This window comes from Erigeron canadensis, chromosome 6 (assembly GCF_010389155.1).
Source record: "Erigeron canadensis isolate Cc75 chromosome 6, C_canadensis_v1, whole genome shotgun sequence".
Classification (NCBI taxonomy): Eukaryota; Viridiplantae; Streptophyta; class Magnoliopsida; order Asterales; family Asteraceae; genus Erigeron; species Erigeron canadensis.
In genome coordinates, this window is record NC_057766.1 from 22,030,869 (window position 1) to 22,043,255 (window position 12,387).

A 12,387-nucleotide genomic window follows, 5' to 3' on the forward strand; every position below is an offset into this window, starting at 1 on the left:
GTTTAAAATCTACATGAGATATCTTTCAGATATTTATGTCACTGTGATTATATCTTATTTTTTTTTAAAATTTTTTTTATATTGATATATGCATAAAATGTTTAATATCGTTTCATAATTGATTGATGTTTTTATTTATCATTGTTTGATATAACAATTGTTTTCTGGATTCTGGATTACGTCCCACAGCCTCATGTAAGGATTTTTGCGGCTGGCTTTCACCTTAACAACATGAACGTCTATTTCTAAAGATAAAATTAAAATAAAAACTTAAAAAATAAAAACTCCTTGAAAACCAAGTCTTTCAATCTTTTATATCATGTGCTTAGACTTAATTTAAACCTAACTTTAGACTGCTTATATTTTTGGTTTTGAACATATTTGATCTCAGTGAAGTAATCGTATATTAGCACATTACATACAATCATTATCATATAGAGCACTAGAGAGTTTATGTGAAGTGTTTTTTTTTTGGTGAATATGTTCAATATTTGTGGTGAGTGAACAAAAAGAAATTTTAGAAAAAAATCTTTATACAAGTTTGCGTTATAAGAAAAAAATTGGTATATATATGCTTTGTTTTCCAATAATAAAGTAGTACGCAATAATGTTTAATTATATGTATGCTCCAATATTTCTTTCTTGAATGAGCTAAAGTTTAGCCATAGTAATTTTATATTGTTGCATCATTCATATATTAGTCATATATGTTATTCATAAATGTACTAAGTCTTCAGACAAATTTTGTTTTGTTTTGATTTTCTGAGGTGCAACGAGCATGCATGAAATTTACATAGCAGTGGATTATACTATTAAAGTGGTATCACAGATTATCTTATTTTATTTAAATTATTAATATATGAACCTTGTTTTGCTTGTTGCATTTGGTTTGTTAATTAGCTTATTGTATCTTAGATTTATCGATACAAACAAAACGAATGGTCCGTAAATTTTGTTACCGGAGTTATTGTTTCTATGAATAATAGCATGTCATAGCTTCCATCTATACATATAAGTTAATTTGTTTGATTGTCATATTTAAATATGTTGGTAAAGGTTAATTATTGATATAATAGAACTTTTGTAAATAAGGTGATAGATCAAGAATATACTTTTCCGTTGTCTCCACCGAGGTAAAACTCATCAATTTTCATAGTATTTCGATAAACAAAGATTGAATAAATTAATATGTTATATATGGACATTAGATCATGTCAGCACAAACTTTTGTTTGATTATATTGCACTGATTATTTATGGTGTGTTCTCATAAATTGAGTAAAATGTCTTATATGGATTTGGTCGTGATATTACAAAGATTGTCTTTAGGTGATTTATTTGGTTTTATAACGATACTTGATCAATGATAAGATATGTGCAACTTTAATAGCGTAAGATATATCTTTTCTTTTACACAAGGTGTTATATTATATAGACTAATATGAAAAGGTGTTTGGAAAATATATATTTAAAGGGTGATGATACATTAATTTCTTAAGTATTATGTGGCTTGTATCAAAGCACATGTGAATCATAAACAAGAGTTTATAGACATATAGACATATATTATTTGATTGATTGATTGGCATGACCGGTTGGACCATCCCAGGTCAATAATGATGCGAAATATATTGAAAAGTGAATAAATTCTTCAAAAATGATTATTTAAATTCAGGTCATTTGCTCCATACGAAAGTATATGCCAAGAAAGATGAGGATTGAATCCTTTTAATTTAATGGAACATATGCAAAGGAGATGTAAGTAGGCCTATACATCGTCCATATCGATCATTTAGTGTTTTAAATCGATGCATCGTTTAAATGGGTCATCAAAGTCGCAACATGATGTTTGCGTAATTAATTGCTCATCTTGTAAGATTGGAGCATGTTCCAGATTGTACTGACAATAATGATTAATTTGAATGATTATTTAGAGCAAAATGAATATGATTTGGGGCCATGTTATTTAACATGCAATAATATGAACTCGCATCATGTCAATTGTGTTCCTCCCCATTGAAATTGGTTTATGGTCAAAAACCACATATGTCTCATAAGAGTTTTAAATGTGCAATATATGATTAAGTTGCTCCACCACAATGCACAAAGATGAGACTTCAAAGAATGTTGGAAATAATGTTGGGAAAATAGATGTGTAGGCTTATGCTTTGATTCAGTTCGAAACTGACTGATTAGACTAGACACTAGTATGGCTGTTTTGGGTATAAGTTGAAACATGAAAGAGGTGTATGTATTCAATAAAGCCATTATCGAAAGATTTGTTTATGGCTTTAGTTTCTCATTGAGTTGTAGTTTTCCCAACATTAGGGGGAGATGTTCCCAACATTAGGGAAAAATGAAAAGCAGCTGTTGAAATGAGTAAATGAATTATCAAATATCCTCACATCAATGAATATAAACTTAAAGTTTCTGGGATAAATCATTCATATGATTTAGTAATTGGCAGCAATGTAAACTGACCAAAAAGCTGCCAATGTTCCTGTTGGTAATGAGTCTACACACATTTGAAAGTGGTAGAAAAGTCGATTCCAAATAAAAGGCCTCGAATGAAAAGGAGCATAAAGTTAAGATGGTCAAAGTCGAGGTATAAAAGACCCCATAAGATATTGATTATGAGAAAGTAGACATGAAGTTTGAGAAACCCGGGTACTTGGAAATAATGAGATCTCAATGAATTGTGACATGTCTAGATAATTGTGGAATCGAAAATAAATTAAAACGACGTCAAAATTGATTGAAAATGATAGCGCTAAGAGTATGTATAATTGTGAGGATCTAGAAAAAGCATGCATGCACGTAGTGATAAGATATGGATGATTGGCCAAAGGTAAATAGAAGCTAGTATTTTGGACATGAAGTTCAAACACTTGAAGTGCATAAATTATATGATATAAATCGGTCTATGTTTAAATATTGAATTGAAGTAATGGCACATAGATTGTTGAAAAGACCTTATAGTGATTAAAGGCAAGAAATGTCATATGGTGGAAGCAATTATTTATTTATTGAAAAGCTGGCAAGATAAGATATTTGATTTGCGTCTAAAGAATATATAATAGAGCTTGTTTGATATTGAGATTACATGAGGGAAATGGAATGCACGAAGCATGTCTCGTGATTTAAAAAATCTTATAACATATGCGAAAAGTTCTCAAGAATATTATTCCCCGGAAAAGTGCCATATAAATTATTATGATTATGAAACTCTATCTGGATGTGACAATAATATAAGTTTCATGAACTTTAATGATTTGATAATCAATGAAATTCTAAGGAAATGTCCAATGGCGATTGAATTAAGAAATGCGAAATAAAAGAGAAAGTGTGTCTTGATTCAACATCTAAAGGATACAGATAAAATGCATATGTAACATTGAAGCGAGTTATATTGAAGCATAATAAGATGCTTTAATATATTTTATGAATAAGTGACGCTCATGGCTATGAGGTCATATGATGTTGAAGGGACCTCCTCAACTTCTAAATGATCACTATATTGGTTTAAAAGTGTCATTATTTAAAGCATTGATAGTCCATGTTGGTCATGAAATAATACATCATTTCACTTGAAGTTATTGGTAAAACGTACCTTATGTAGTACGCGTATGTACTCGAATGGAATATATGATGTATGATATGTGGATCACATGTGGAGAAAATAGCAAGTTTGTTAATGTTATAATCGTATTGTTCTAGACACTTACTATGTACTCAAAGATACGCGTTGCACTCTTTTTTTCCCTTGAGCAAGGCTTTGTCCCATTGGGTTTTCCTGTCAAGGTTTTAATGAGGCAACATTCCCAAGCGTATCAAAAGAATTATGTACTCTTTTTCCTTCACTAGATTTTTGTCCCATTGGGTTTTCTCTAGTAAGGTTTTAACGAGGCATAATGTCTTTAATCAATGTACATCCAAAGGGGAGTATTATGAATAAATATTAGGTGGATGTCCATATATGGTGCAATTGATGCTCCAGTAGATTTTTAGCAAAGACATAGATATATTTCTCCCATGGTTGATAATATTATCGGAAGATTTGAATACCGTGATCTACAAATAGACATTTGTATCTCCTTGCTATTATTAGAGCCCGCAAATGGCTTAAAGTTTCACATGGATATACAACGCATGGAGCATGTATCATATTTTTAATGATCTACATATATATGAATGGTTCTTATGAACAATATTGATTTTGAGATTATTATGTCATTATATGGCCACCCAAGAAATGTATATGGCACAATTGCCTGCATGTTTCGAGGCATAATTTTGCAAATTGGATATCCAAGAGGAAGATTTATAAATAACTAATGAATGGATGTCAAAATACATATAACTGAATCTCATGAAGAGATTGATACACTACAACTTAGAGTTGTATTATCTCAAAAATCAAGCATTTATTGAATGAGACTTTTGTCCACCTATAAGCTATATTGACTAAAGGTCAAAGATATTCAATATTGAAAAAGCTTACTCATTAAGCTTTTATCGGTCTTGAGCCACAAATGGGATTTTGATGTATTTTATTAGGTACTCATAAAGTACTAATCAATACAAGGCTTCAAATCTACACGCCAGCATTGGAAGAAACTCACGACATATTTCGGTACATGATATCAAAAGAGTTCAATGTCAAAGATAGTTGAATATATTTTCTTGATCCACTTAAGGACAGTCACAAACAATTTGGTTTTCACAAATGGTGACCCCGCACATTGTATGGAGATTAAACAATCATCAACAACTACATCATCAAGCTATGGAGATAATCATGGTCAAAGATCAATGATGAAGATGCCCAAGAAGATGTGTTCACGATATTGACAATAATTATTCAATAGTATCATTTGAAGATAGTGCGCTGTATATAGATCAAGCTCAGAAAATTATAGATTCAATCTCAACATATGACCAACAAGACGGTGGCACAATCAATCTTCATCAAACTAGATCGAGCAATAATCGGGCAGATTATTGAGTCATTTGTATACAAGATGGACATTTGATATTTTGAAAACGGATATTCAAATGAGGGGGAGTATTATACGCGGTGCACTCTTTTTCCCTTCACCGAGTTTTTATCCCACTGGGTTTTTCTTGGTAAGGTTTTTAATGAGGCAGCAAACACCATATTTGCGTATAATAACTTTTGAATATCCAACGAGGCAGCATCATGCATATGACATGGATAGTCAAGGGGGAGTGTTATAAATGTATTGTATTTATTGTGACTATCCATCTTCTTAAACTTATAACTCATTTATGTTTGTACTCATATAAATAGTGGTCATGTATAATGTTAAAGACATGGATGAAAGACTCTCTCTAATCTCTGTTCTCTGTTCTCTTCATCTTCTTGTGTTTCTTATTATCTTCTATTGTTCTTGTTTCATAGTTTTGTTCTTGTTTCATAGTTTTATAACACTTTTAAATAAATTTAAAGTTTCTACCTTTTGTTTTCCTCCCACATCTCTCATATGGTGCTTTGTCCACCATTGATAACATAACAAAAATTAACAATTGGATGGACCAGAAAAACAAAAATAAAAAGTCAAAGAAATATCAAATTTGAAGGCTCTGTTCTTGGTTTCCTCGTCCTCCCCATTCCCCCACACCCCAATCCACCTAGGTAGGACAGTGTAGTCGGCGGCATGCCGAAGGTATGTGGCGACGTTGCCAACCAAGGCACTCTACTCCACTCAGCCTCATGGCTGTTAAATTAGATTAATCTTTTTTACTATATCAAAATGTTTATTTTATTTTAATCTTTTTCAGATATAAAACATTTGCAGTACAAAACTTTAAGGATGCATTATTGAGTTTTAATTTTATGGGATAAGAAAGGGAAGGAGAAGAAAATTTATGTTTTTTCATTCTTGAGTTTTTTAATTAAAAGAAAGGAAAGTGATGGAAAAGAAAAGTGAGGGGTTTTACAGCTAAAAACTTTCCTTCCATATTTGGCATGATTTAGAAGGATAAGTTATAAATTTATCAATATACCCTTCAAACCTTTATATGTACTATAATAGCTATGAGGCTATAAATGTAATATTACATATTTTTATCCTTTCTTATCCTTCTCTCTTAACTCAATAATGCCTTTAAATTCTTTTATTCACTTTCTTTTCTTTTAAATGATAAAACTCAAGAATGCAATTTATAAATATAATTTTTTTATCCTTTCTTCTCCTATCCAATCTTCTCTTTTCTTTTCCTTTAATAAAAACTCGAGAATACAGTGTAAAAATCTACAAGCGACATAAAAAAGACTTTCAGTTTTGTAAACCTAAGATTGTGTGAACGTAAGTAAATTCGATAAATTGACAAACTGCTGAATTTGTTCTAAATATATATATATAAATTTTAATTCGATAGGAAAAGTATGAAGTTTTCAACTATAAATCTCATATTTAACATGGTTCTAGTTAAAATAAAACAAGTAATAAAGTAAACAAATAAAACAATAGGTTTTTCTTTACTGAAAGTTATCGTGCATTATGAAAATTATCGTGCATTAACACTTATATTTGTGATTCGTAAATTTTCGTGCATCAACTTTATCATGATCTAAGGGTCAAGATCTTATCTTATTTGTTTTACTTTAATACTTGTTTTACGATAACCAACCCCTATATAACATTCATAAATCATTTTAGAGAAAATTACACTATTAGTACCTTAAGTTGTCAAATTCTTCACTTATAGTATCTAAGTGAAGAAATGACAGTTTTCATACCCTCAAGTTGGTTATTTTTCTCAGTTTTGGTACCACGTACAGACTTCGTATATTTTTTTTCCGTTAACGCTCTCACATGATGAACACATGAGGGGTGTTTTAGTCTTTTGACCACCACTCTTTTTGAGAAAATTAAGCTTTTGGTACCTCAAGTTGTCATTTTTTTCACTTTTGGTACCTCAAGTAGACAACATATTTTTATTACACTCTTCAATTTTCATCTCACACATTAGCATCTATCATACAACACACATGATTTTTTTTATTTGTTGTTGGTGTAATTACGGGTGATGGTGGAGGAACTCATGTCGCCGGAAAATGTACCTACCATCGATCTCTTTTCTTCATAATATTGAAAACCTTCTCACCCATAAATTATCCTCTTCTTCGATCGGAATATTGTACAAATGAAACTTGATCGGGATCTATTACAAACGAGATCTGAACGGATTCTGCTACAGATGAATATATTTGCTACAAACGAGATTAGATCGGAATCTCTAACTAAGCTGGTAGTCGTGGTGCTTGGTGGTGAGGGAGATAGTCGGCACCCCTTTCTTGTGGTGTATGATTTTCATAAGAGATCTGAATCTATTTATGCAACACATGGGTTTAACCTAGTATCTTATATAAATCATACACCACCAGAAAGGGTTGTCGGCTATCTCCCTCACCACCAGGCACCACGACTACCACCCTAGTTAGAGATTTTGATCTAATCTCGTTTGTATCAAATATATTCATCTGTAGCTGATTTCGTTAAGATCTCGTTTGTAGCAGATCCCGATCAAGTTTTGTTTGTACAATATTCCGATTGAAGAAGAGGATAATTTATGAGTGAGAGAGTTTTCAATAATATGAAGAAAAGAGATCGATGGTGGGTGCGTTTTTCAGCGACATAAATTCCTCCACCATCACCCGTAATTACACCAACAACAAATAAAAAAATCATGTGTGTTGATTTTTGAGTGTGTTGTTTGATAGATGCTAATGTGTGAGATGAAAATTGGAGAGTGTAATAATAATATGTTGTCTACTTGAGGTACCAAAAGTGAAAATTTGACAACTTGACGTACCAAAAGTGTAATTTTTTTAAATAAGAGTGGTGGTTAAAAGACCCTAAAATACCACTCACGTGTTCATCACATGAGAGCGTTAACAAAAAATAAACAGAGTTTGTGCGTGATACCAAAATTGAAAAAATTAGCCAACTTGATATATGAAAAGTATAATTTCTTCACTTAGAGACAATAAATGAAGAAATTGACAACTTAAGATACCAAAAATGTGATTTTCTCTTCATTTTAACCCACAAATAAATATATAATACAAGTTATATACAATTGATAATGGGAAAATAATAAATTTTATAAATTGATGATAATGGGAAAATTATGACATAACCTATGTTCTTCACTATCATTCACCAATGGCCACCCGAACATATCTATATTTGATAAAGTTTTACAAATGATGTAATTTAGATTGTTTGTTCGTCATCCGTTGACATAAGACCTAATAAGGTATTTAATGTGAAATATAAACTCAACCTAAAGTCGTTTGAAGTGTTGGTCTTATACATTTAGTCCTGGAAGGCTAAAAGGAGTGGGGCATATTTAGGGGTGGGGGGATATCCATCATGTGGCGCCACGTAAGGAAGAGAATTTTGGTGAGAAAAGGGGAAGTGAGACATATTTAAGGTGGGGGGATAAATGCCATGTGGTATCCATGTTTCTCCTATCATTTTATTTATTTTTTACTTTTTACTTATTCTTTTTAACTTTTTTACTCCAAAACATAATAACACATCCATATTTTAAACATCCCACATAATTTAAAAATAAAGTTCATTACATAACAATTTTTAAACAACTTAAACAAACTAAAATTAAACATAATAAAGTTCAATACTTAAACAACTTAAATAAACTAAAATTAAACATAATAAAGTCCAATACTTAAACAACTTAAACAAACTAAATTTAAACATAATACACTACAACTAACGATACTTCTCCATAACTTCTTCTTTCGCCTTCTCCATGATTGATCTATTTTCTTCATTAAGATAACCGTAGTCGGTGCTCAACACTTTCAACTCTGCTAGCTTGAGTTGAGTATTCTTTGATTCAAGTCTCTTTCGTCCAATCTCCACCTTTTGCTTGCCCAGATTGATCCGCTCCTTACTCGCCTCAAACAAACCATCCAACTTCTTTGAGAGATTATCAAACGTCTCCGAGTACCTAGACATTGCTTTTCCCTTGCCGGAAGAACTCGACGACCAAAATTGATATGCTCCCTACATATGTACAATATAAAAAATAATATATATATTATATATATATATATATGTGTGTGTATAAATATATACCAAAAATTATGAATATGTATATATACCGAAATATGTATATGTATAAATATATATATATACCAAAAAAATATATATAATAATATAAATATATATATAACCGAAAAATATAAAAAATTACCAAAAAATGAACCCGACGTGTTTTGTGGTGGCGTAATCATACCAAAACCGTATAAACCATCTTGTCGTGGCGCATAGAATGGTGTAAACCCCGGCATTTGTGGTGGCGTAGAACCCATTTGTTGGATCAATTGGAACAACACCGTGTTTGATAGCATATTAGCATCGTTGACGTCTTGTTGATTTTGATTGTTAGGACGGACATAACGATTATTATTATTATTATTAAAAGGGTTAAAGTTATTATTATTATTATTATTAGAAAACATTGTAAAAAATCTAAAGAAAAGACAAGAAGAAAAGAAAGAAAAAGACAACAAAACAACAATGGTGTGGAATGTATATATATAGATGGTAAAATAAAATTGAAAGGTAAAAAGTTTTTTCTTTTTTTGTCAAATCCACTAGCCGTTCAACGGCTCATTTTCTTGGAGGAAGCAAAAAATTGGGCGAGAGATATATTCCGCCCCCTTGGGCTTAGGGGCGTAAACGGCTAGGCGGGCCGGTGTTTGGGGCGAGAAAATGGGGATTCCGCTCCACTCCGTTTAGTCTAAAGTATTCAGCCAAGTCAAGTCGAGTCTAATTCATATTTTTCTCATTGGAAAATAAGGGACAAAGGTAAGGTACAACCGACAAAGTACATAGTATCTAGATCTTTATCTCCAATTCTCCATTTTGAGTTTTGACCAAATTAGTAGGTATAATACTTTTACTTGACTATGTTGACTTGCCTTTTAAAAATAGAACTTGATAAATTAATGTTACTCTTAATATTAATCTTAATACTAGTAGAACTAATTTGGTGATATCACATGGGATTTGGATTGTGCTTTTAAGTATCCTGCTTGACTTTAGTGATTTGGTTTTATTCAATAATTTGATAAAATTCATTGTAGTCGTAATATATTCGTGATGGATACTCACGTGATGTGAAAATTTGATGAAATTAAATTTCGATCAAACGTACACTTGTGTAAAAAAAAGTAGTATAATACTAAATAGAGTATAATATTACGATGAATTTAAAAACAAATATTATAATAAGTTTTTATAATCAAAAAATATAAAATATTAGTTATAATAAACTGATATAATAATAAAATAAAAAAATTGTATAAGAGGAAAAGTTTGACTTAAAAATAAGAAAAGTATAATTCATAAATTAATAGGTATTTATGTGAATACAATTTAACAAAAAATACTAATTGCCTAGTAAAATTATCAGCAAATTCATATATCATTTGGAGCTATAGAGATACTTATGGGAAATTTTATAGTCCGTTTTCTACATAGAGTTACATTAATAGATTGATTCTTTCCCTATTAATTTGAAGATCCGTAGGATATCTGGTAATGAAAACAACGGTTTGCTAAATATAGTCCTTAGGGCTGTGTTTATGGTGCATAAATTATTTGTACATTTACCATGAAAATCAGGAGGTGGGCTTTTAATATGCAAAATACAAGTTGTTTTATGCACGTTAAATACAGTCCTTAGGGCTGTATTTAGCATTTCACAACAAAAAATATACTTTTACAAAGTGCTTTAAAGAGGAGCGAATTCGGTATTCATAGATCATTTGCGGGAGATCGAAAAATTCAAATGTCGGTTAGATCGTTTTGCATTTGTAGTTTCATGCAACTGGTGTTTGGTTTGGCTCATAAGAGATCATTTTTATTTCTTGATTATTGTGATATCTTTTTCTATTTTTTTTTTTTAGTTGTCGTGAATTTACTGATTCTCTCTTTTATAGCAACGTTAGAGCTCTCTTCTTATTCTCGTTATTGATCGGTCCATATATGTTTTTCGTATTAACTTGCATCATGCTAGTATTTGTTTTCTTTATCAAAATAAAACGGTACCCTCACGTTACGGCAGTGGTGGAGGTTAAGGCGGTGGTAGTGATGTAATGGCGGCGGTAGTGGTGGTGACGGTAGTTGTGGTGGCGAGCGGCGGTGGCGGCGGAGATTGATGGTGGCAGTGACGGCGGAGATTGACGGTGGTGACGGCGAGTAATGTAGATTATTGATTTAATTTGGTTTTGATGAAATGTTGAAACTTAACATGTTAAACGAAAGTTATTTGTTTTATGGAAAATGGTAAATAAAGCCCTTAGGGCTTCACTTAACATGCATAAAAATGTTGTACGTTTTCATATCAAAAGCTAACCCCTGAATTTTATAGTAAATATACAACTATTTAATACACCCTATCGAAAGCCCTTAGGGTTTCTCCTCACTATTTATGCCACAAATTTCAATTCGACCAATCATTATATATGGTAGATGAAATGAGACTAGCATGCTACAAACTGTCCAAGTTTGACCGTTATTGGGCAAAAGAAGTTGTTCCGAAAGTACAACTTTCAAAATCTCAAATAAGTAAAGCCTTCCATTTTAGGAGTACAATTTTTGGATATCATTACTATGCTTATAAGATTTGGTTTTGATTGGTTTGATGATATACAACAAAGTCAATGATATGTATTTGCCAACTTCTGAGTGGGTCATGTATTTGCCAACGTTATTAGAAGAGAACCGACTATGAGCCGGTTTTCATAACCAGTTTTCAAAAAACGAAAAAATTTGCTACAACAACAATAATTACAACGACGATACTCAATTTTAAATCATTAAGAACCAATAGTAGTAGTACACAATTATGATTCACCATACATTCATAAAATCAATGTTATTCTTTGTCAAGTAAACAATGCATAGTGGCGAACTAGTAAATACAAGCAAGGGCGTCCTAAATACAATTGTGCTCGACTTAAGAAGGTTCATAAAATCGCATCGTTGTTACTTGGTAGGTCAACGTTCAAGAGTACTTGACAATATTACCAATGATGTCATATTAAAGTTGTGGTCCATTAAGATGTGTATGTCATTCCAAATATAAAATCTCGACAAATCGTATTCTTGTATAATCTAATCAACTATATATAGGTGGTCATTACTCTTTACAAATGTATACAAACATAAAGACTAGAATTAATGAAGATGTCCGAAAGCAAAGTTTTCTTTTTAGTGCAATGAAGTTTCTTCTTTTGTTTTCTTCTTACTTTTATTCTACAGAGAAGACTTAATGAAAGTCACTTATATTAAATAGCTAGAGAACAAATCATTTTAAAAGA